Here is a 27,071-nt window from a genome sequence, read left to right as displayed (position 1 = left end):
ACTTTAAAAGTGTTTCTATTTTTGTGCCTTTGTCCCACCATTATTTATGGTTTTGTCCAGATTTCTTGCTTTAGCAGGTTGAGAGGTATGCTTGTAAGACAAATAGTGCACAGTTACAAATCAAAATGACTTGGACACAAAACACAATAATAAATGTGCATTTTGACAGATTTTTTTCATATCTGGCAAATTCAATTAGTGTATGGAATAGATAGTTTGAAAATAATTAATTTATTGGCACTTGATCACAGTTAAACAATCACAGAATGGAATTTGATGTGTGTGTGTGTGTGTGTGTGTGTGTGTGTGTGTGTGTGTGTGTGTGTGTGTGTGTGTGTGTGAAACATTTTATTATGATCAAAGCTGAATTTCTTTTACTTGGTCACAGTGCATTATTGGAGGTATATCCAATGTGCAGAGACTTACAGTGTCAGTTTGCTAGTGAAAGGAATGGCCATTTCTTAACAGTTAAACAATCATGTATCTGGATTATCACAGGTAATGTTTGCCTAAGACACAACCTGAACACAGTATTCTTAAAATACAGTTTTCTTCTCCTGATCACAATCTATCAGTGTTCAAGAAATCAGTTAAAATGGTGTTAGTCTGTGATGACAGGGATAGCCTATGCATATGAAAGGTGAAATGCTTCCATAAAATGAAATAAATGACTTAAATGACGACTTAAAAAAAATACTGTTGAAGAGCACAAATCTGTACCCACTGTCACTCATCTTACGTATTCAAACAAGAAGATGTGGCTTGGGTGTTCATTTAAATCATTTATTACACACAAACACATCATGATGGAGAACGGGCACATAAAACTTAAACGGACTAACTGACTGACTGCTACACACATGCATGCTTACATTTTGGCTGCTTACTGAAAATAGCACTCTTGCTTGTACATGCTCTGTACTTATATGCTTGTGCCCATAGACTGGAATGGCTCTTAAAGGAAAAATGACAATCAGATGAGCATGCAAATTATACAGATATATACAAAGAATAACAATCATATCCAGGTTGCTGTGTATTTGGGATTAGGTCTTGAGATATGACCTGACCTTGTAATGTAATAATTAGAACTGGGTTTAGCAACAGGAACAGCCACTGGAGAATGTTCTTCTTAGGATTTTCAGGGATACTTTCGGGCACAAGAACAGAAGATAAAATGTTCTCTGGAACAGGAACTTTGCACAAGTCACCCTGAGAATCAGAGTCTTTATTACAGGCAAGATGCTGTAACACTGGCTCGGACAGTGGTAGTAAATGCTTCTGATTCTGCCTGATTTCCATGCTTTGTGAATCAATTATGTACTATCTCGGTTCCTGACACAAATGTTTCCCCAAGTCCTATTTCGTCAAATCCTTTTGCTGTCTGCATCCTCATTATCTCTCATTCTTTCAATGGATTCAGAGGCTTGTTGTTTTATCATAGTAGGACTTTTGGGATAAATGCTTCCTTAGGAGTTCAGCTTTTACTGCTTTGATGTTTTTAGCACTTGGAATCAACAGATTCTTACTGATTGGTAATGTGGTTCTGGTTTGTCTGGACATTAACCTCTGGGCAGGCAAACCAAGTAGATTGTCATGAGGACTGTTCCTGAGATTAAGCAGATTTAAAAAAAAACATCAGTATTTTCTCATTTGGGCTTCTCCAATAGGTGTTTTGCACTCTGTACTGCACATTTGGCCATGCTGTTAGACTGTGGGTATTCAGGACTACTCATAATATGAACAAAGTCCTATGTTTCAGCAAATCTTTTGAACTGCTGGCTTGCAAACTGTGCACCATTGTCAGAAATGAGTGTGCAGACTATCATAAACAGAAAAAATGCCTCTTTAACTTTGTAATGACAACTCTAGACATGAGATTAGGAAGTAGGCCAATCTCGAGTCTACTAATACCAAGTAATGTTGACCATTCCACTCAAAAATGTCTATGGCTACTGTTAACCAATGTAGTTTAGGAAACTGGCTTAGATGAAGTGGTTCCTTTTGTTGATGCGGCTTAGTACTATTACATATAGAACAAGCTGAAAGTTCTTTCTCAATGTCTTTTGACATGGAAGGCAAAAATACTAGTCCTCTTGCCCTTCTTTTGGTAGAATCAGATCCTAGGTGGCCAAGATGTAAAATTTTAACATACTCTAGTTGCAAGGATTTTTGAACAATCACTTTTGGACCTTTCATTATGATGTCATCTTCCATCAAAGTCTCGCCTTTGTAAAGAAAATAATGCTGCACTTCTGGTGATAAACAAGATTGCTTTGATGACCATCTTTGACTGATAAGTGGTTGAGCTTCTGAAGAATTGGACCTGAAGCTGTGTGTGTTCTAAGCTCATCAAGCCATGTGGAAAAAAAATTTCTCACTTACATGATTTCAAAATGAGGGATTCCAAAATGGTGGTCGTCTAGTGTGCACCCTCTGCACAGAGCTCCCTACCTCATTTACATCTTCTAAGGATTATACCTACTTTCTGGCTTCTGCAGTTTCGATTTTAAGTAAGGAAGAACTGCTTCACCATCATCACTCCAGGATTTTTGTTTACTTAGTACTTTTATGATCCAATCTATCGTATTTATAATACAGTTCTCTAAGTGTTCCCAGCCACGTGCATCTTAAGGGCCTGCTTCTATCCTCTGCACTCTCAACACTTCATGGCTAAGCAGACAAGCATGGCTAACGAGCTTGACACTATGGAGACACAAACTACAAAAGCTAAGCTTTCAGTGATTTCTTCTCCGGAAAAAGAAGTAGTCTCCAAAAGACAGAAAACCAATAAGCAATCTTCAGAATCTAGTAAATCCAGTGCTAAAACAAAGGTGGATTCTGGTTTCCACATGAATGAACTTAAACAGGCCCTTCAACCCATTCATTCTGCCATACAGAGTTTTTCTGAACAATTTACCAATCTGGGAAATTCTATAAATCAAATTGTTAAGAGAGTGGATACTCTGGAACATAAAACACAATCTAACAAATTTCAAATTCAGTCCTTGTTTGAAGAGCTTCGCGCCAAAACAACCTCTTTAGCTGAACTCCAACTAAAATTAACAGACCTTGAGGCAAGAAGCCAAAGAAACAACATTTTAATCAGAGGGCTCCCTGAGAATTATGATAATCATGCCCTGTTAAACACAACTAAACAGATTTTTGAATCACTCCTGCGACTAGATGGTTGCCCCTCTGTCATCACGATTGAGAGAGCTCACCGTGCCATGCACAAACATCAAGATTCCTCAGCTCCCCGTCAAATCTACACAAAAGTACTCAACTTCCAGGATGTTCAAAAAATCTTAAATGCGGCCAATAAACACAAATCCTTCCCATGGAATAATCATAAATTATCATTTTCACAAGACTTACCTCTCTCCATAAAAGAAAACAGACAAAAATTTGCTCCGTACGGTGCCAACCTAATTAAAAAAGATATTAGGTTCCAAATGCGCTTTCCTAACACTTTGATTTTCTTCAGTAATGGCATGAAATACACAGCCAGCTCTCCAAATGAAGCAAAAGATGCTTTCCTTAAAGCGTTTAATAAGGCTCCGGAGCTGTAGTCTAGTAAATCCGTAAAAGTTTCAACAACCAAGACTTTTATGTGGTCTTTTGGCTCACCGGATAACTCAGAGTTATCCCTGATTACTCCTCCAATGGCCAGCTCATCCTTCAAATTCCGATAAATTAGTCTTGAAAATATTTACTATTTAGATATTTCTCATATAGCTAGGAACCATTCTTGCTGGAACTTGTTGCCCTGAGGTTCGTTTTTGCCATGCGACTTCCTGGTGTTCTAATATAGAAGTTCTCCCTCTGCTCATGGCGTTAACAGCACTATGAACCATTTTGGTGTCTCTCTCTCTCAGGATTACGAACCCATCTAAGCTGATTTGGATTCTGTTTGCTTTTAACATCTTCCTTCAGTTGAAAACATTCTTGCAAGGAGAGAGAAGCCCAAATACAATAACTTATTGCTCGTTCATCGCCTATCCATGCTTGGGAACATCTTTAAATACATATCAATGGTAAAACTGTTTGCTGACATCGAATGGAGTGTATACACAGACAAGGAGAGAACTATTGCTGAACTAGAGAAAAGTTTACATAAATATACAATATATAAGTAAATTTTCTAGCTCTAAATAATACATGTCGCTTAACCCTTTGTCCACTTCGGCTATTTTCACCTTATATTGTCTCCATTTTACTGACATTTCTAAAGAGATATTTTTGGGGTAATTCAAAATCTGAATGCATCAGAGAAAGTTGTCTCTATTTAGAAATAAGTGATTCATTGACAATCTTAATAGAGAATAGCCTTTGTTATTCTTATTTGATGACTTCCCATATTTGCTATTATATCTGGTGTAGGTCTCTGATTTTGTTTGATCCTTTAGTATGTTGCCTTTGCTAATTAGATAAATCCAACTAGGTCAGATATTTTTCTTTAATGGAGACCTGGAGTTATTAACCCCTGTTTTTTTTCCATATAAAGGTCATATATGATATACTTTAATTCCCCACTTTACTTATAGTTTTTTTTTCTTTCTTCTTGGATATACTTACATAGCTTCAGGATGTAATAAGAGTTTTTTTTTTTTTTTCAATCCATATCTCTTCAAGATATGAGTCAAGTTATGATATCTTTGCAACAGCTAACTCAGCCATTTATCAACAATCTACTCCTGGCCTTTGAGCCTCACTGCTATTTTATAAGTAACAATGTTTTCATGCTCACTAGATTTTGCTACAACAGTGATCTTTGAAAACTGTATAAATGATTCATCACTTTGGCTGATGTTACTTAATTTTACCTAAAACAACCTGTAGTTTAATACATTCATTCTCCTCACATTAGCTGTAAGATTTAATTCTTTATAGTTGAAATCAAATGGAGTGTCTATGCATTTGATGGTTATTCTGTTTTAATTCCAACTTTATTTATTTATTTATTTATTTTTTCTTTTTTGTCAGTGATGGAATATACTGGTGTCAACTAAGTAAGCATAGTCACTCTAACTGTTTCATTCCTTATATTTCAAAAGTCATGAGCGACCACAACATGTTGGTCAATATACTCTTTTCTTTTTTTGGTATCTTTTGTGATGTATTAAGTAATCACTAGCCTTCATGTATGCAAACACTTCTAGCCAGCTGTAGGAAGCCCCTCTGGTCTCTGTTTGCTGCTGTCAACCCTACCCTTGACAGATCTTCATATGTTCAGGCATGCCCCTGGACTCCGCTCTCGTTCAACCTCCTAGTCTCAAGAAGAGAATCCTTTTTTTTGTGTTGCCTTGATGCAGGTAATACGTTTTGCTGACTCACTGACACCAGATTTCTTAATATTTGATCTAATCATTGTCTTTAATTTGCCTTTTGTCATACTTAGACCCATCATGCACACACATATTTTGGGTTTCTTAATAAACCTACTTTATCGCCCCCTCCCTTTCCTTCTCTCTCTTTTCTTTCTTTACTTTTATATTTAAAAATTCTTCACCACTCACTTCTTTAATGCTATATTTCTCTCTTTATATATCGTGGATACTTACACAAGTCTAGCTGATTGGACTCTACCTCTTAGCTTCTTCCTTATATGTTCAGATCATTATTATCCAGTTATAATACTCACCCTCCTAGGTATAATCTAAATAACTTTAACTAATAACTAGTATACTGTTTCTCCTCCTAATAACTTTATGATTACCCGTATTTCTCACACTCATCCTTTTTTTTTTCCTTTCCATTCTACATTTAGTGGATGCTCGCTAGTGCTTTGTAGTAGTGTTCAAGGATGGTTGATTTTTGGATGAGCCTTTTTATGTACATATGTATAGCAATGTTGTTCTTACCATTTGTTGGTTATTGTACTTCTTCACTTAGGGGTTATGGGTGGGTAGGCACCGGGGTAAGTCAGAAGAAGTACTGTGCTACCTTTACTTTTGTTAGCAAATATATTGAAGTTGAAAGATTGATGTGGATCTCCGTCCTCAATGTTTACTCAATCTTACATGCCATCTTCTTCCCATTTATGTTATGGTCAGCCTATTTGATTATAATATTCAACAGAATACCTTACCCTTTAACATTCATTAATTTGTCAACATGACTTGGTCTATTGATTCTTGGAACATAAGAGGTCTAAAAACAAAACTAAGAGAAAATTGCTATTTCATCTTCTTTTTAAATCCCAGGCTAATATTTGTTTCTTGCAGGAAACACACATGCTCAAGGAAGAATGGGAGAAAGAATCCAACAAAAAATGGATTAGATCTATTATAGCTGCAGAGGATAGCTCCAGCTCAAAGGGTGTGGCCATTATAATCAAGAAAGATTTTTCTGGGGGTAATTAATGATGTTAAATCTGACAAGAATGGTAGCTGGTGCTACTTTACATCTCTGCTCCCTTGCTCATCCAAACCAGTTCTCTTTCTAAACATATATGGACCATGCTCTCAACAACAAGTTTTTATATTGGAAATTTACAATATTCTTTGCTCATGTCAAAACTACCTATTCGTAATGGGTGGAGATTGGAATGCAGTAATAGATCCCTACTTAGATCGCAGCAGTAGCTCTACCTCATACAATTTCCAAGCCTCTGTGGCCCTTGGGGATCTAATATCAGACTTCAACCTCATTGATCCTAGCTCATTTAGTGACATCTCTACCAAAGAAAAAATCTACACATACTATTCCAAAAGCTATAATTCATGGTCACACTTAGACTTCTTTTTAATTTCATATCCCTTGTCAAAGTTTAAGATTAACTTCAATGCAGAACCTAGATTTCTCTCAGATCAAACAAAGATTTCCCTCAAAGTTATTTTCAAGTCTTCAGCTCCCACGTATACTAACTGGACTCTAAACAATAATTTATTGTGTAACAAAGATATAATCAAAGAAATCAATGACATCTTAGCAGATTTAGACATTGGCCTTAAGACCTCCCAAATTCCTCCAGATATTCAATGGGTGGCCTGCAAAGCCAAACTAAGAGGTTTTTTGATCAACAAGGCTTCCTTCCTCAAAAAACTTAACAAAGAGAAAGACTCTAATCTAATTTTAAACCTATCCATACTAGAGAAGAAACAGAGAATGGGTTCAGACCCGAGTATAGACAATTTGATCAATAAGACTCAAAGAGAGTTGCTAGAACTACATACACAAAACTATTCCCTGCAAGAACAAAAACTTATCACTACCTACGCTGAATGGGCACAAACCCCCTCTAGAACTCTTGCGAGAATAATTAAAAATAATCAGTGTGCCCCCTGAATTTCTATCCTACATTACCAAAATAAAATTTATAAATCGGACACTGAAATAATCCAATTGTTCCATTCTCTTTACTCAGATGTGTATGGTAGGAAAGAAACTAAGACCTCTGAATCTCACATGGAGACTTTTTTGGATTCTATTAACTTCCCCTCCCTGAATAATTACCAAAGATCTTTGCTATCCATGCCACTGGCGCTTCAAGAGATTCAAAATGTTATTAATAACCTCAAACTAGGCAAATCCCCTGACCCTGATGGCTTCACCACCAACTTTTTTAGAGTCTTTCATCTAAGAACCTCCTCTATTCTTTTAAAGGTGTTCAATTTCATCATAAACAATGGGATTACTGACTTACATTGGAACAATTTGAAAGCAATCTTGATTTTAAAAAACAAGCAAGACAGAGCTGATCCCCACAACTACAAACCCATTTCTGTAATAAACATTGATATAAAAATCTTCTCTGCTATCTTAGCCAACAGACTCAAAAAAATCATGCCCTTCTTGATATCCCCTGGCCAAGCAGGTTTTATGAGTCACAGGCACACTTGGGACAACACCTTAACTCTTGATTCCCTAATGCAGTTTACAAAAAAAGATAAAAATCTGATCTATGCTTTAACATTAGATGCTTCCAAAGCATTTGACAGAGTAAATTGGGACTTTTTGTTCTCAACCTTATCCCATTTTAGTATACCTAAAGTTTTTTCCGATATGATTAGACTACTATATACAAACTCCTATACCTACTTACATGTAAGCAAAACAATCTCCAGCCCAATTAGAATCATGAATGGAACAAGACAAGGTTGTCCACTTTCCCCCTTTTTCTTTAATATTTTCATTGAACCATTTTTCCTATCTATTACCCAAAACACCTATCACTCAATCCCCAAAGTCTTAAACACTAATATAATGTTCTCTGCTTTTGCAGATGACCTTAATCTATATTTCCAATATTCCAACACTGACCTGTGTAAAATCATAAATACTATCAATAAGTTCTCTATAGCTTCAGATTATCAGATCAACCATAGGAAATTGCACATCTTCCCAATCAATCCAATTGGTCATAAATGTAATTACTTTCCGGACTCTCCCTTTCAAACAACCTACCACCTTAAATACCTTGGAATACACTTCGAGCATAATCAAGCTTCCATGCTTCAAAACAATTTACTTAAAACATGGTCTAAAATACACCAAGACCTCCACAGATGGAAACTCATGAATCTGTCCTTTCTATCCAAGGTTGCTATAGTGAAAATGAATGTCTTGCCCAGGCTCCTTTACCAGTTTAATGCATCAAATCTGACTGTTTCTAATAACCTATTTTCAAAAAATGAATAAAGAATTAGCCAAATTCATTTGGTATCCAAAAGCGGTTAGGATATCTTACTCCAAGCTAGCTTACCCTAAGATAAAAGGTGGGCTAGGCCTCCCAAATTTTCAATTCTATTACATGATTATCTGTGCTAATAGAATCTTGACTATTTCAAATCTCAATTGCGAAGATCTCACTATGTCCCCATCCTGGAAGTAAATATGGTACTACCACATTGTTACTAACAAAATTAACCCAAAAGCTCTCCCATTTCTATCCTTGACTGCCATTAACAATTCCAAATTACTTAGCACCCTAAAACATAAAATCAGACTATTCCAAAAATTGATAAAGGACATTAATCTCGAAAATACTTTGCCTTTGCTCCAGCATTTTCATCTTAATCCGAACATCATGATCAATAATAAAATGGTTAATCTCACTGACTTTCCTCTTATTAAAGGTATGGGATATTCTTAAACACAAGGCTAAAACTCTTTCTGAGTTACACCTAATTCTTTAAACCAATAACAAATACACAGTCATTCTCCGACAATTAAGAGAGTTAATCTCATCACAATTTTCTAATTTATCTGCCAGCCCTCAGGAAATCAACAGGTTTTGTGAAATTATTTCTATTGTCTCGAGCCCAGAGAAAATGCTCTCTAGATCCTACAGTCTATTGAACTCTATAATACACAACTCAGACTGCCTTTTCTCTAGTTACTGGGATAACCATGGAACCCTCATTACAGAGGATCAAAAGCTTTCTGCTATAAAGGTTACCGCTGAACTCTCCCCTTTTAAAAAAACTCATCTACACACAACTGATGATCAATAATAACTCTTATTACACACCCTTAGTCCTTAACCATTTTGATCCCAAAATCTCTCCATCTTGCACCTGTTGTTCCATTCCAAGAGATGACCTCCTTAATATTTTTTGGTTCTGCAAACACACCCACAAACTTTGGTGTTCTTTAAATGTACACCTCAAGAAAATGGGATATCATAAATCTACCCTCTCCTGGGAAACAACCATTCTCCATATCTCTATGACTAAGCTACCTAAGTTGAAACTCCATGTGCTAATCACTCTTTGCTCCCTTATCAAATTATACATCACTAAAAACTGGATGGATCGCACTAAACTTTGCTGGAAGGGTTTTAAGGAGATGGCATTGAAATATATCCCTGCACAAAAGTTTATCATAAATATGCCCAGGAAAAAAGCCTACTTTGAAAAATTATGGAAATGCTTACTTGATCAAATTCTTTGTGAGTAATCCATCTAGTAGCTTATCATCTTGATTATCGTAAAGGTCCCTCCCCCTAGTCACACTCGGAGATCCACTGATATCCCTTATAACTTAGCATTTTCTTTTTCAATGGTTTTTATTTGTCTGGTAGCACTTCTGCCAGTATATTTTGTATATAATTAGTTTGCCTTTATGTATAGGTTGTTTATTTGATTTTTCTTATGTTGTTTCTTGTCCACTCCTGCATATTTCACTCTGTTACTCAATCATAGTTTTCTGTTTGTTGTGCTTTGTTATTTGTAAAATAAAATAAAAAGTTTTTTGAAAAAGAAAAAAAAAAAAAAAAAAAGAATGATTTCAAAACGAGGTTTCTCGTTTTTATTTTATGATGTTCAGTGATTTTTTGGGCAATTTGGATAAAGTATCTGTAAGATAAAGAAGATTGCCTTTTGTGAAAACCAAGTGAAAATTATGCTTTTGCAATTTCAACATCATGCATTGCAATCTTGCAGTAGCTGTGTGCATTGACTTTTTCAAAATAGTGACCAATGGTTGGTGGTTAGTCTTGATTTGAATAGGTCAGCCATAAATATAATCAAGGAACTTTGAACATGCAAACACAATTGCCAAGAGCTCTTTCTCTGTTGGAGCATACTGCATCTCAGTTTGGGTTAGAGTTCTGGATGCATAGGCTACTGGTCTACCCTCTTGAAGAATGACTGCATCAAGACCAAACTTCAAGGCATCACAGGAAGGAGTTACAGGTTTGTGAACATCACAACATCTTAAGGTGGGTGGACTGGCAATTTTTTGTTTCAAGACATCAAATGCTCTTTGGTGTTGTTCCAGCCAGGACCAGGTTACATCTTTGCATGTCAGCTTTTTTAGTGGTACTGAAAGCTCACTCAAATCTGGAATGAACTTGCCCAAACAATTGACCATGCCAAAATAATGCTGACATCTCAAGTTTTTGCAGTTTGCTTGGAAGGATCTGGTCGCAATCCTGAAATGGTAAACAAATGACCTACATAAGTAACTTCTTGTAGCCTGAATTTAAATTTCTGTGGATTCAGCTTAAGATTCACTTTGCAAGCACATTCCATATCTTTCCTGAGATTTCTATCATGTTCAACTTCACCATTGCCTCCTACAAGAATATTGTCTACTATAATAGCACATGGATGGCCAAAAAAAAAATTGTTCCATTGCATGTTGAAAGAATTCACTGGCAGAATTTATCCCAAATGGCATTCTCAAAAATATGTTACTTCCAAATGGTGCAATGAAAGTGGTTAACAATGAAGATTTCAGTCAAGCAAAATTTGCCAAAATAACTTTTCGCATCTAAAACAGAAAAAACAGTGACATTAGGCATAAGAGCAGCAACTTCTTCGACTGTACACATTGGATGATGAGATCATTCTCTTAGATCAATGCATATTCTAATATCATCTGAGCTTTTCTTATGAGCTATCACCATGGAAGATACCCATTCAGTTGATTAATCTACTGGACAAATTACTCCTAAATGTACCATTCTGTCTAGCTCAGCTTTCACTCTGTCCTGCATGGTTACTGGAATTTTCTGTGCTGGTTTGATGACTGGGCTTACTTCATGGTCTAACTTTATGGAGTACACAACTGGGAGTTTGCCTAAGTTGTATTTGAAAAGATCAGCATGGTCAGAAAAAAATAGTTTGGGTGAGATGTTCATTGTTACATGTATGTACATGGAGGACTTCTCTATTAAATGAAGGCAGTCTCACTTTTAAACTGTCTCTGAGACCTAACAATGACTGCACTTGCCTTTTGACTACATAAAATTGCAAGTCATAGCTGTTCTCAGCAGAGTAACATGAAAGCACTACTGAGCCTTCAGTCTGAATTTCTTCACCACCATAAGCAACAAGCTTTGCACACTTTTCCAGATCAACCTTCTCACCAGCACTTACTTTGGCATACATTTCTGCTGACATAACACTGCACTTTGAACCATTATCAATCTTGAGCTCTACAGGTCTCCCAATATTCAGAATAGTACAAAATGCTTCATTCTTAGCCCACAAATTTACTGAATCGACTGTTTCACCAAGCACAGACATACCATCAACATAAAAAGTATGGCTGCAGCTTTCTAGTTGATCAACTTGTCTCTTTGAATATCCTTTTTTATTAAAAGAATGTGCCTCTTTATATTTATAGAATCTTTAGAAATTATTCTACTTTTTACATGTCTGGCACTGCTGACCAAAGGCTAAGCACTTCTCTCGCTTGGGCTCATGATCTCCCCCACAATTACGAAAATTAACAATAAAGTTTGGTACTGCAGCTAACTTTGTTGGTTTGTAGTTGGTGTTAAAGTTGGAAGCAGCCAAGAACCCTTTTGATTTATACTTCCATTTTCATCTTAGTTTTATGCAGACTATCAGCATTAACACTGGAAGGCACTGTAAGCATGCTTTTCTCATTTATAAGCATATTTGTGTGATTTTCTGTAAGCTCATATATCTGACAAATCTCTATGGCCTTGTTCAAAGTTAAATCACTGCCTTGAAGCAAATTTTTTCTTACTGCATCATCTTTAATACCACATACAAGCCTGTCTTTTATCAGCCCATCCCTTAAATCACCAAATATGTACATTTTTGGCTTGTTTCTCAAGTCAATTATATATGCTGCAAAAGTTTCACCAGGCTTTTTAACTCGTGTAAAATATGTGCCTTTCCTTTGTAATATTTGTTTGGGGTTGCACATTTCTCTAAATTTATGTTTTAAGCACTCAGGATCTTCCCTGGTTTCAGCCGGTACCACAATATGGTGGTTTTCCCCATTTCCCGGCATACGCAGCTGGGGTATACACAAATGAATGCTGTCTTTCAATGGCTTCTGAACCAGCTACATTAAGCAGAATAAATGCCTTTGTACATGTGACTTTATCAGAAAAAGCTGCCTGTATAAAAATATTGTACTCTTGCTCAAATACTCTCCAATTTTCAGCAACATTATTATCACATACAAGTGGACCAGGTCTGCGAAATTCCTCTGCTGTGCCAACAAAATGCCCTTCTAATTATGTATAAACACACATCAGGTACATGAAAAGATATTCAACTGCACCATACACTCTTTGAAATTACTGTATTCTGTGAAATATCTGTACTGTAATACTGAACACACTGGCCAACACTTTTCACACTTTGGATAGTTTGAATAACTTTAGTTAAGATGAAAAAGAATCACATAACAAAAAATATGGTCATTTTCCCTTTTTTATACATTTTATGTGATTTGGAAGTTATTTCAACCACTTTTGTAAGCATTTTGAGTAATTTTATCAATAAGTTGTAGTTTTGAACATTTTAATTACACACAAACACATCAGGATGGAGAACAGGAACTTAAAGCTTAAATAAACTAACTGACTGACTGCTAGACACATGCATGCTTACACCTCAGCTGCTCACTCAAAATGGCACTCTTTCTTGCGCATGGTCTGTTCTTATATGCTTGTGCCCATAGACTGGAATGGCTCTTAAAGGTACACACACACACTCCGAACTATACCCAAAACATATGCAGACCTTATAAATACATTCAACATGATCCCAAACTTAATTATCATATGTAAACTGTTTGAGATAAATGTAAATTTGTATAAATCTCTTTGGATAACAAAATCAGCTCCCAAATAGAACCCAAGAAATAAGAGTAGTCAACTGTACCTCCTCTAAAATACCTATCATTAACAGTTTACCCCAGGCTTCAGTCCTTGAGTCACTCCTCTTTGGCTTTTACTTCTTAGAGGTCAAAGCTAATGTCAAAGGTTTGCAGCTGACCACGTTTACAGATGACTACCAACTTGGTGCCATCATAAACTCCCTAGAGGGCACCAGAATTCGCCAAGAGGGCTTGTCCTGAACAAATAGCTGGTGTCAAAAGCATGGTCTAAAACTAAATGTCAAGAAATATATACCATATCCTTTGGCAAGCATGGATCTGCTCACAAATATCACAGTGATAAAACATCTATGAAAGTTTATCTTTTAGTCCAGGATCTAGGAAGCTATGTCTACAACCAGCTGTGCTTTGATCACCACATATCCACTATGGTAAGAAAGTAACTTTTCATTGCCGAGTTTATATCTAAAATTATGGCATTCAAATCCAGAGATGTAATCATTCCACTGTACTCAGCACTCATTAGATTGTTCACTGAGTATAATGTCCCTTTCTGTATGTACTTGTCCAAATTGTCCAAATATTTGTCACAACTGGAACAATCACAATCCTTTTTCACTAAACAAAAATCAAGGGTCTAAATTACAAAAGTTATGTGGACCATCCTGAAGTCATATTCCTTTTTTCAGTATCACACTGACCAAGAGGTGACCTCTGCCTCATGTATGGAGCCTCGGCAGACTCTTTCATGCCAGACATAGTGCCCAATCACTAGTCCAGTGGTGGCATAAGCACCAGTCTGAGAGATCTCAATCTCTTCTGCAACATAAATTGAATATGTTGGAGGGATCCTAGCTCTTATCTGTATAAATTTACACAGAATGTCCAAAGTTTTGACTCATGTTTTGGGCCTGTTCATCATAAAAGTTTTGGTCCTTTAGCAAATCATTGAGGATTGTAGTCAGAAAAAATGGCAGACATTTGAAATTCAGACTTCATACTCTTCAGAAATATTCTTGCTAATGCAAAACATGTAATTCTATCAACTTTCTAAGTTTGTAAGAGCAACATCATTTGTAGTCCCTAGTTCACCCATTATTTATGGCTTTGTCCACATTTCTTCCCCTAAGAGGTTGAACAGTATGTTAAGGATAGTTATTTATCACAGACAATTGCTTTTCTGAGGAACCATCTACCACTCACATAAAGCTAAGCACTTCTCTTACCCTATGCAAATGTATTTTGGATGAATGGATGGGTGAATGCAAACTCAGTCCTAATTTACTTGCTTTGTCCCTCATGGATAGGGACAATTGGGTTATTTGCACACAAAATATTAAGGGCTAAAATCTATAATGGGAATGGAAGGTTAGGTTTCTTAAAATCTTCACAGATCAATAGTCTAGTAAGTACCTATGAACTTATGAGTCTATAAAATAAGCATAATGACCTTTATTGGTGACAATTCATGTGAATTCTTCACAGTGATAGGAGATGTAGTCTCTTAGCAAGCGTTCATTCTAATGGTGCAGTCTGTGCACAAAATTAATTGAAACTGTAGTTTTGTGGTATTTGTAAAATAAATGAAGAAAATCCTCATGTTTTGCTTTTCAGAAATATTATTTAAATATCATAATTATACTGAACATATATGGGTTGCCATCCACTGCATCTGACAGCCTGAAAATGTTTCTTTTTAGGTTTAGATGACTACAAACTTATATGTTTTATATATCTTTGTTAACAAGGGACATTGGCTGATTTAAACAAGATTCATTTCAGTGTATTTAAGGCAGTTTGGGTACTCCTTTATTTTATGAAATTCTGTTTGTGTGATGGGAGAGTTGCACTGTTATAGGAAAATAATTAGTATAATTATATACTAACTTCTTTAGTCATTTTGTCAGGAGAGGAGAGGAATAGGCAGGATGGTAAACATTGGAAGTCATGGAATACTTGGGAATGAGATAATTATTGCTTAGTTTCTAAATATATGGAAATGTCTGCTTGTGTGATTGGCAGATTAAATATTTGACCAAGAAACAAGGAAAGATTATCTTAGTCTGGAGTCAGTGATTGGGTAGAGATTGTTTTAGACAGCCTATGCTCTTTTAGGAACTTTTCTTTTGATAAAGAGGTCAGTAGGGTGCAAGTGAGTGTTCTGTGGAAGTTGTCCATCATCACCAGGGAGTTATTGGAGAATTCTTTGAAAATACATTAGGTGATAAAGATTGAATGATCTGTTGTTATTTAGTATAGTGATTTACTTATTTCCAGAAAAGCCTCATCACTATCATTATCACCCCCATTCTTCCCATTTTTCCACATGAGTCTGGGTGTCACATCAGATGCCTCCATCTCACTCTTTCTATTCAATGTTACTCTCTTACATTTTTCTTTGACAGTCATGCCTAATTGTCACAGGTCTTCCCTCATACAGTCCATCTAGCTCTTTGTTGGATGTCAATATTTCCTCTTGCCTTAATCCCGTCTGTCTTAAATCTTCTTAACCAGATTGCGTTCTGCTTTCCTGCACATGTGCCAAACCACCATAATCTGTTGTCTTTGACCTTTCCTGTAATTGGAGCTAATTGAGCTTCTGCTCTGATGTCATTATGTCTTTATCACTCCCACAGTTGCATATACTACCACTCATCTCAAGCACTTCATCTCCATCATCTCTAGCTTCATCATCTGCTCTGCTTTCACTGCTCAGGTTCCTGTACTATACAGTAATATTGGTCACACCACTGTTTTGTTTACCTTGCTCTTCCACTTTTTTGTCATTCTTCTGTCCCTAACCCTGACTCCTCTCTGATTCTGGCTTTGACATCCTAATTCAGACTACCCTTCTCCTCAACCACCACTACCAGATACTTGAAGCTTTTAACCTGTTCCACTATTTCCCTTATATCTCACTTTTCAGCAACTTCTGATTTTTCCTATTTGCTGCCATGGCAATCATCTTATCTGCATGCATTTTTATCCTTTGTGTCATCAGTTTTTCATTTCAGTCCTATATCATTTGCCAAAGATCTTGTTCCAAGTCTACTTGTAATGCCACATCATCTTCATACAGGAGCTTTGTTAAACTGTCCACTGTAACTTGTTTGCTAATGTAGTCAATACTGATATCAGTGGTCACAGAGCTAAGCCCTGATGCTCACCGTCACCCACTGAGGACCACTCCATCTAGCCAAATGTTGTTTGTACTTGTGTGATTAGGGCCTTGTACATAGTCTGTTTAGTTCTACCAATGTTGGAAGGATATGAAGTCTGAAACTCTAATATCCGCCATTATTACTGACAACAATCCTCAGTGATTTACCAGAAATCAAGCATTTTATAAGGAAGAGACCAATAATATGATGCAAAATCATGAGCATTTTGTAAAAATCATAGACAGTTACAAACTTTGTAATTTCAACATTCTTTCACATGAATAGTAACCACAAGTATTCCGACATATATTGGAGAACTGAACAAAAGTCTTAAAAGTCAAATGTCTTTGATCTGTCATTGACTGAAACTGTCAATGATAGGCCAGAAAATCACAAATTTTATGAGGGACAAACCAAAAATCTAAGGCAAAGTCATGGAAATTATGTGAAATCTGGAATAATTTTAACTTAGCTTCACTGCCACAAGAGAATAAATATCCCAATGTATTACATGAAAATGCATACAAGTCTTGGAAGTCAGACTTTAAAATGAGTGAATGACAAGAGGACAAGTTTCTTGTATCCAGAGTGAGCCCCTGTCCTTATATAGTGTCAACAGTTGTTGATGCATTATCAAAAAAATAGAGATTTTATGAGGTACAGACCAAAAACAAGAGGCAAAGTCATGGGCAACTTCAACTTTGTTTCACAGACAGAAACAGGTGAAAAATAAAGAGTCCAAATTATTTTAAACAAAGGATGTCAAACTTAAAACAGAGTAAACTCCATAACACATTAATAATGATAAAAGAGAATTTCTACCATCAACCCCAGACCACACAATCCAGAAACTTCAAAACATTCTGGAACACAGTCAACCAAATACTCCACCCTGGAAATCCTTCAAAACCCAACCCCTGCAGGGCAGAGCCTAAATGGCAAACAGATAAGCAGCATTTTTAGAGCTCCACAAAACAGTACTAGAAAACAGGGAAAAAATATTTTCATTAACCAGAAATAGAAAAAAAATATTAAGGAACTTAAGAACTACAACTCTACCAAATTTCAAGAAATATTATTGAGTTTTTCCTGTCAAAATATTCTGGAGAACAACACAGCTGTTTGGTAATGGCCATTTTAAAGAATTCACATTCAGAAACCACTCTGAAGAAGGAGATACAACTGCTGTCTTCCACATTACATGAACTGTCATTGAAAATGGATAGATTCACTGATAAGTTGGAAAGTCTCAAGGAAAACTGCCAAAAATAAACAGATGTGCTAAAAGAAATACTGCAGCAACAACAAAGTAAATTACTTGATATGGAGACATCACTAAATGACATACATGGAAGACTCAAAGAAGAGGAAAATCAGGCAGAATTCTTACTTAAACCCATTTAAACCCATTGTTAAGGGCTAGCACTCCCGCAGTATTTCCCCCATGCTGTTTCACCTCATTTGTTTTATTTATATCCATCCTTAATTCCTAACTAGGGTGAATCAGTGTATTTCCCTATTTTGGCCACTAGATAGCAGCAGAACTGTGAACATATAAGCTCCTATGGTCCCTCAAATCTCAGCTGTTAAAATTAATTTCAGTGATCCTAGTCTGAATTGAATAATTTAGCATCTCCCCAAAACAAATAAAGGTGGCAAGAAGGTAGGAAGACATACAGCTAGTCAGGCTAATATAACACAGCAGAACCTAGGATATACACTCTCTTTTGGTTTCATCAATCTCAGCTGTTAGAACCAAATTCCCAGCGAAGCTAGTCTGAGTAGACTACATAAGTAACTCCCCGAAAAGGTGACAAGAAGTAACTCCCTTCTGATATAAAGGCAAAGAGGCTTACAGCTAGTTAAGCTAATCTAATACAATTTGTAGCTTTCAACACAGTACTGTGTACAGGAAACTGCTTACAAATAAGTACATTTTCTCCTCTGAAAACTAGAATGAGAAGAGGACCCACCTTGCATTTTTAATAAAAATACTGGCCAGATAGTGCCACTAACCTTAACAAATACATGCAGCATATCAATTCAAAGCTGATAGTCTCTTGATAGGCAACCACAAAGTAGCTCTACCTGCTCCGTTTGCCCTGTGGGCTCACTCCACTCCCCTACCCCCAATTCCCACCCACCCCAAGTGGTCCTAAACTTAAACTTCCTTAACCACACCCTCTCTCCCATCCTACCAATCCCATACACCAACCATTATACATAAAATAGCCACACCCCTACTTTTATCTATCAGTTACAATGAGACACTCCATAGAGTAATTTACCATACCCCTTTTCTTTTATCTAATAAGTATTAGTTCCCTCCTCTCTACTCTCTCCTTATCCAGTAACTCCTTTTTTTCATAATTTCAGACCCAACTCCTTAAACTTTTTATATATAATCTCAACAATATTCCTATAGTAGTAAAAACTAATATAACCAAGTTAATACTCATAGCTATACTTTCAACTGTCCTCACCTCTGCCTACCTCCTCACCTCCTTTGAAAAACTAACTTATTACCATTTTAACTACTCTCCAAAACAAACAGCAATACACACTCCTATACTCTCCAATAGTCAGACTAATATCACTTCCATTCCCAGCTATCTACTAGCTAAATACCATAGACTCTCCCACATTAAATACAATAAACTCACAGTAAAGAAAGTGAAATATCAAACTAACTCTATATGTAACCCTGCAATAAAACTAAATAATCTCTCCTTAAAAGATGGTGACATCCACCCTAACCCTGGCCCTACCAATCCCGCTTCCCTAGTAACCCACCCTAAACTCCCTAACTCTTTCCTAATAGGACATATTAATATCCACAGTATTAATAACAAAGTAGCCCATCTCCATGCCCTTCTAGATATTCACTCCTTTGACATCTTCTGCCTGACAGAAACTTGGTTAAAACCAGGGACTAAAGACAATGAAATCATTCCCCAAGGATATAATATATTGAGACAAGACCGGATAAAACGTAAGGGTGGGGGAGTAGCAGTTCTATTCAAAGATGGACTTCAGATCTCCACATTACCATACAACCCACATCAGGATAGTAAGACAGAAGTCCTTATCACCAAATTTCAAATCAACCTAAACAAATCTTTATATATCATCTGTATCTACCTACCCACAATATTCTAAGCTGGGTGTCCTCACCTTACCCACAAAAAACAATAATACTAAATGATTTTAATACTGACTGGAAAGGTGTCAATGCTGATAATCCTACCTCCCATATCAACCTTCATGGCTTTAGTCAAACTATCACCTCCACAACCAGAATCAGCAAACAAAACAAAAAAGAGAGCACCTTAGACTGGATACTTATAAATAGACAGAAACAAGCTAATAAGGTAGGAGCTCTGCCAGATGATGTAAGTGATCATACTTTGACCTACATTATAAGGCAAAAAAATGATATTTCAAACCCCCCACATATAGGATTGCACGTACCAATAATCACTTTAACCCAGACTTATTCCAAAATGAACTCAGTGCCTGTGACTGGAACCCTTTAAAAACTCTACCACTTGAAGAGGCTGTTAAGTATCTTAACTCTAAATTCTTAGCTATCCTTGATAAGCATACACCTAAATGGTCTATCAGAATGAAGTCCAAACCAGCCCCCTGGCTTTCTAAAGAAACCAGACAGAAAATTTTGCTTAGAAACAAGTCTTGGGCTAAGTGGAGAGCTACAAAAAATATCTCTGAGCAACAAATTTTTAGGCAGTTGAGAAATAGTACAAAAAAGGCAATACTTACAGACAAAAAGAACTACTACTGTAAACTACAGCAAACTCACCAAAACAATCCCCAGAAGTTCTGGTCTAGTATCAATAAACTCATTTTCCCAGGGCACTCTCGTACACCTACCCCACTTGAGGCCGATCCAAATACCCCCCATCAAACTGCCAATGCCTTCAATACTTTCTTCACAGAGACCATACAATCACTAGCCAGTCAACTAATCCCAGACAACTGAAGCCTTCCCACCACCATACCTGGCACTCTACCAACATTCCATCTGCAACCCATCTCTACCACTCTCATCTACAAATTCATCCAAAAACTTAAGCCTTGTACTCCTTCTGCTGACCAGCTACCGTCTAAATACCTGCAAAATGCAGCCAAAGTAATTACCTACCCTATATCCATCCTCAAAAATAGAACCATTAAGGAGGGAACCATTCCAGACATCTGGGAAATCTCCCATATTATCCTCCTACACAAAGGTGGTAATTCAAGTGATTACTCTAACTACCGGCCAATAGCTCTTTTATCACCCTTAGCAAAAATTATGGAAAAATGCATTCACCAACAACTATTAAACCATTTATCTCAACATAACATAATAGAAAACTGCCAGCATGGCTTTAGGCCATCACATAGTACCATAGCTGCCCTATTATCCTTTACAGATGCCATCAATAGAAATCGGAATAAAAACAACCTCTCATCTGCACTCTTTATTGATCTCTCAAAAGCTTTTGACATGGTAAACCACGCCCTTCTTATCAACATTCTTGGATGCCTTTCCCTTGACTCTCAGGCTGTTCAATGGTTCAGGTCCTACTTTAGCAATAGGCAACAGGCAGTTCTCTGGGGAAATAATATATCATCCCTTCTGCCAGTCACCCTTGGCGTCCCTCAGGGCTCTATTCTAGGACCACTTCTTTTTTCACTATTTATCAATGACCTCCATGTAACAATTCCTCAAGCCACCTGCATTCAATATGCAGATGATTCTACGCTAATATGCTCAGCAAACTCCCCATCAGAACTACATTTTCTAACTCAGAATGTATTTAACATAGTAGAAACATGGTTCTTGAAATGTTGCCTCCTTCTCAATTCTAAAAAAACTAAGCTCCTTCTCTTTACACCCATCAGTAAGTCCTCCACCATAGATTTCTCAGTCATTTCCAGTAATGGCACTATTATATCCCCGACTCTACCACTAAATTGTTAGGAATTACTATTGACAGTAACCTTAATTTTGATAGCCATATAAATAACACCATAAAAACTGTCAACAGAAAAATAGGCTCATTATATAGAATGAAACCTTTCCTAACTCCGATAGCCAGAACCAAGATTGCTCACTCCCATTTAATCTCAACTCTTCTGTACGCTTCACCCATATACACTAACCTAAAGAAAAATAATCTTATCAAACTAACACATTCCTATAACAACATCACCAGATTTGCCACTGGCAATCCCTTTAGAACTCACCACTGTCTGAATCTAATGCAGCTAGGCTGGCTTGAACTTCAAAACCATCTGATATTCTCCCAACTCACCATTGCCCACAAGATATTTTACCAACCTAACAGCACTCCTATACTCTCCAATCTCATAATCCCCTACAAAAATCTCAATCTCATAATCCCTACAAAAATCTAAATTCCCTATGCTCTTCTAGCAAACTTCTTGCTAGCATAAGCAAGTCTAACAACTTGGCTGGAGATTCCCTGTTTTCTAACACAGTGGGAAAAAACTGGAGTCTACTGCCCAATTAACTAACTTTACTTTCTTCCTTGCCTCTCTTTAAACAAAACCTCAAAAGACACCTCAAAACACACTGGTTATGTCCCTGCAGCAACCTTGACTAATCTTCTGCTTTCACTATTGATACTTCCTCTTCCCACTAAATTTACCAAAACTGTACTGCTTACTCCTTGGAAGCAGAACTGTAACTGGAGAACTCAAATCAGCATACTGTGTGTAGTCTATCCTGTTTGATGTACTGAAATTCCTCATGAATCATACTGTATAATAATTTATACCGTACTTTATTGTTACTTTTTCTAGTGTAAATACCTATTCTATTTTATTATTACTTGTATTTTTTATTGTAATCCTTTCATTTACTATGTAACAACATTCATTTTAATTTCTATTTGCTACTACTGGAGTTTTTCTCCCTGGGCCTCTACTGAAAATGGAAATATATCCAGTTAGACTAGCCCAGTTAACAAATGTAAAATACAAATAAAATAAAAATACTTCACCAAAATAACTGGCTACTTAATAAAGTGGATGATTTAGAGAATAGGAGAGGAGAACTAATATAAGAATATTTGGCCTTCCAAAAAAAAACTGAAGGAGAAGACATTCTCACCTTTTTGAATTCCTGGCTTCTTGAAGTACTTGATTTAAAAGAGGGATTATCAAATGGAATAGAAAGAGCTCACAAAGCCATAGGAAAATCTATACCCTCTTCACCTAATGCACCACCAAGATCAATTGTGGTAAGGTTCATGTCCTTCTTGGATAAAGAGCTCATTTTAAAAAACAGCCTGGAGAAAAAGTCCCATAACATATAAACAGAGTCAGATCAGATATGACAATGATTATTCTTCAAAAGTGTTAGAAACAAGGAAAAAAAAACTTGGCCATTAGTGTAACTTCTCAAACAAAATAAAATAAAAGTGCAGATGGTATATCCAGCTAGAATCAGAATTTTCTATTCAAATGACTTGTGAACATTTAACAAAATTGAAGAAGCTTCTACCTTCATCAAGAATAATATCATCACAATTCCTGAAGAAATGGACTGGACTATTTCCACCAACTTGAAAAGATCTCCAGAAAAAAAATATTTTGTCTGATGTAAGGAAAAAGAAACAAAGAAATGATTCTAAAGCTACACAGCCTTCCAAATCTCTCAAAGAATCAACAAAGATATAGACTTCTGGACATTACCTCAAAATGTATGTATGTTATCTATTATATTGCCTATTGTACTCTGAGACATTTATACTTTTTCTTAAACTTATATTTTATGCAACATACTCATCACAAGTCTAGTGGTTGTGTCTGATAATGTTAAATGGTTTTATAACTTAGAGCGACTTCTAAAAATATAGTTGCATCTCATTCATAGGCAGTGAGGAAAACCAGATTCAAATGTTATCTTTCACTTTAGTATAATTAGTTATATGTAAAGGAAGAACAGAGACAACATGTACACAAATGTTTTTCTCATCTCCCTTTTTATTAATAGTATATTTAGTTCACCTCATTGTTGCATAATAGGAATTGAAAATTTTTAATCATAGTTTCTGTGGCTTACTGACTTCACTAAACTTCAAATTCCCATTTTAAAAGTAACATAGATATCCATATTTTTAAAACAGTCACTATAAACAGTTCTGTTACTGGGTTCTGACAAGGCTGTTATTTGAAACATTCTCCTGCACTAGTTAGAGCTTCCCTTGTCTGCTATGAAAGATTTAAGGTGGAAATAGTCAGTTAAGGAATCCCCTGCTTGTCTGTTAAGGTAGCGCTTGTAGTGTGATATCAGCTGCACAAGCAGTATATTTTGAGCTCATTTAACATGGTCTTTGGATTATTAAAATCTGCAAACCCTGACTTTTTTTAAATACATAAAAAGAATAGGTGTGAAATCAGTGACAGAGTAGCTGTTTTTCATGTAGGTAACACAAAAAAGAAGAATTTACAGTCACATTGAATAACATCCACTTGAAAAAGTAATAGAAGCATTACAGACTACATTGTTACACTTGAAGTAAACACAGTCCTTTCTTACTTCTGAATTATTCCTACCTAGGCTATAGGATATTCTATGCTATGGTGATCCAGTAAAATGACATGTCTGATAGTTTTGTAAGCATCTGTTACAGCGTTGCAAGTGTAAATAGGAAAATATGTGTGAGATGCACACATCAGTTGCAGTTGTGACATACTTCTGTGCACATAAGTAAAATTAAGACAGGTTTTAGACATATTATACTGAATACGTCATTAACCTGATAACATAAATCATCTAATTTCAGAAGTCACAAAGGGACTTGTTACCTTGTATTTATAACTCCTGCTTATTTGAATATAATGTGCACATCACTTTATTAGATAACATAGTAAACCCTGTACTGTGCAGTGTTGTTATTTTCCTCTGCTCACACTGCCTAGACATGTTCAATTGAATTGATTAAGTAGTAACCAAATAAATAGTGAATACAGTAGATAGTAAATTACTGATTACTCTCCTCACCCTTTAGTGCTTTCTAATCTTTGGTAAGTGGGGTTCAACTTTCAGTAAAGTGGCAGAGATGCTGGTAATTAGCCAAAATTCTTATACCGACATGCAAGTAGTTATTTAACTGCACTACTAAATTATGTGGGCATATGTACCTATTTTCTATGATGAACAGTTGATTAATTCCCAGCAACATTTTAAGCCATGGTTCTATAACTCATAAAATTGGCATCTGAGACAGTCTTGCGAGTGCCTGTTGATGTATTGTGGGAGTTGCCTTGATGACGGGGAAGTACTGGGAAACCTATAGTAAAAGTGCACATAAATTAGCATAATAAAGTAGTTTAGACGTCATTCATTCTACCAAGAATTGTTTGAATTACACATTGACAGACATAGGTTCATAAAAAATGCAAATCCTAAATGATATTCTGTATACTACCCATCTGGTTAAGGCAGGGATTTATAAACTACCTTTAATCCTTCAGACATTAGTTGTATAGCTGAGTATTATGCAGCTGATATTTTTACTGAATATTGACAACTGTTCAAGTGATAAGGTTATCCGTTTCTTAGTGAGATGGTTGGTAAAATGAGTTCACCTTGGAATTTCATCTTTAGTTCTTTAAAGTAAAGGGCCCATGAGAAAATGTCTTCATGGTCTGCTTGTGCTACTGCTTCAAGTAGTAAAATAAGACAGATTTGTAAATTGTAATTCTTGATGAGAAATTCAAGTAGAACACTAATTAAATAGATATGAGATAGAGAGATTTCTTAAGCCACTGTTCAGCTTAATAGGTTTTGTATTTTTTTTAGAGTGTCATTACCTTTAACAATTTAATAACAAAGAAGGGAGCCTGCCTACTCTTGTATCTTGCTGCATGACACAGTCTTTGATAAACACTCTATTATAAAGGTTCTAAGGAACTGTGGCTGTGCAGAACAGCTTCAGTAATGCTCTGTCTTGACTAGCATTTTGTTCAATATTTTGTGATGATATTCTCATAATATGAATTGATATTATAACTATGCATTAGTATTAAGATGTTTATAAATTGCTCACCCACATGGCCACTTATCAGGGCAAGTTGCTTCTGTTTCATCATCAATGAGTGATCACTACAGTCTAATGTTGTCTTTCTTCATTTTTTCTTTTAATTTGTCAACTGCATTCATGGGTCGACATAAAATAAACTGAATCTGGTTATGCTTTCATTTGTCTCTAATTGAAAGCATGTGAGTGATATGTGGAGATTTATGACATGTATTGTTCATGCAAACATATTTACATTATCATCTCTAGTGAACACAACTCTAAGGGTTCTTTCTATGGACTATATAGTTTTTGTAGGGTCTATATTACAACATCGAAGTTTCAGAACTTCGAATGTTCTAATATCGACCCCTATTCAGCGGAAGCTGAAAACATTGAAAATTCAGAACAGCGAATTTTTTCCTAGGGAAAAAAAATTGCTGTTCCAAAACACATACACACAACACAAGCACACCAAACAAATAGCAATCCACACACATACACCTAAAATCTTACATCTAACCCTACACTAAACTGTACATACACCACTATCTACTCACTTACCTTAACCCAAACCCTAACCCTAAGGTCCGTCACTATCGCACACACACACCTCACCCACGCCCTAACCCTCACTCATCTACCCTGCCCTAACCCTCACATCCACACATTCGCACACTTACATGACCCATGCCCTAATCCTAACTCACCTAACCCACCCTAACCCTCACGTCCATGCAATCGCACACTTACCTGAACCTGACCCGTAACTTTCCACCACAGTGCTGAAAATAGTGAAGCGACAGGAACGGACAACCAAATTCTTTCCCTAGGAAAGAATTTGGTTTTCTGTAACTTCGCTATTTTCAGCTTTTGCTGAATAGGGGTCGATATTAGAACATTCGAAGTTCTGAAACTTTGATGTTCTAATATAGACCCGTTTTTGTAGTATGATTCAAGTGTTCTGAATAGACTTGTACTTATTTATCTTCACTTATTGATACATTTTTAAATCTACTTCACTCAGTTATAATATATTTTTAGTATATAGGAGGGTGTTTATCTGACATAATCATTAGTATATTGGTAATATCAGAATATTGGAGACTATTAATATTATATATACTACTCTAAGGCTAAAGAGAACTAATGTTAATTAACATTTATTGTGTTATAAATGAGATTTTACTTTATGAATGTTTAAGTAGTGCATGATAGGATGATTTTATTCTGAAAAACAAGTCTAATCTAATCTAAAATTAAATTGTATTACCAAATCAATACTCATTTCCATATATTA

General features: G+C 36.1%; 1 long non-coding RNA gene across 1 annotated transcript in view; it reads left to right on the top strand.

Annotated features, from left to right (window-relative positions):
• The window catches only part of LOC122792463, a 120,200-nt gene that overhangs the window by 66,006 nt on the left and 27,123 nt on the right, over positions 1-27,071 (top strand). The window lies entirely within an intron of this gene.

This window comes from Protopterus annectens, chromosome 1.part2 (genome assembly GCF_019279795.1).
Source record: "Protopterus annectens isolate FY-2018-M chromosome 1.part2, PAN1.0, whole genome shotgun sequence".
Taxonomy (NCBI): Eukaryota; Metazoa; Chordata; order Ceratodontiformes; family Protopteridae; genus Protopterus; species Protopterus annectens.
Note: the sequence above shows the minus strand (reverse complement) of the source record. Positions and strands in the feature narration are given on the sequence as shown.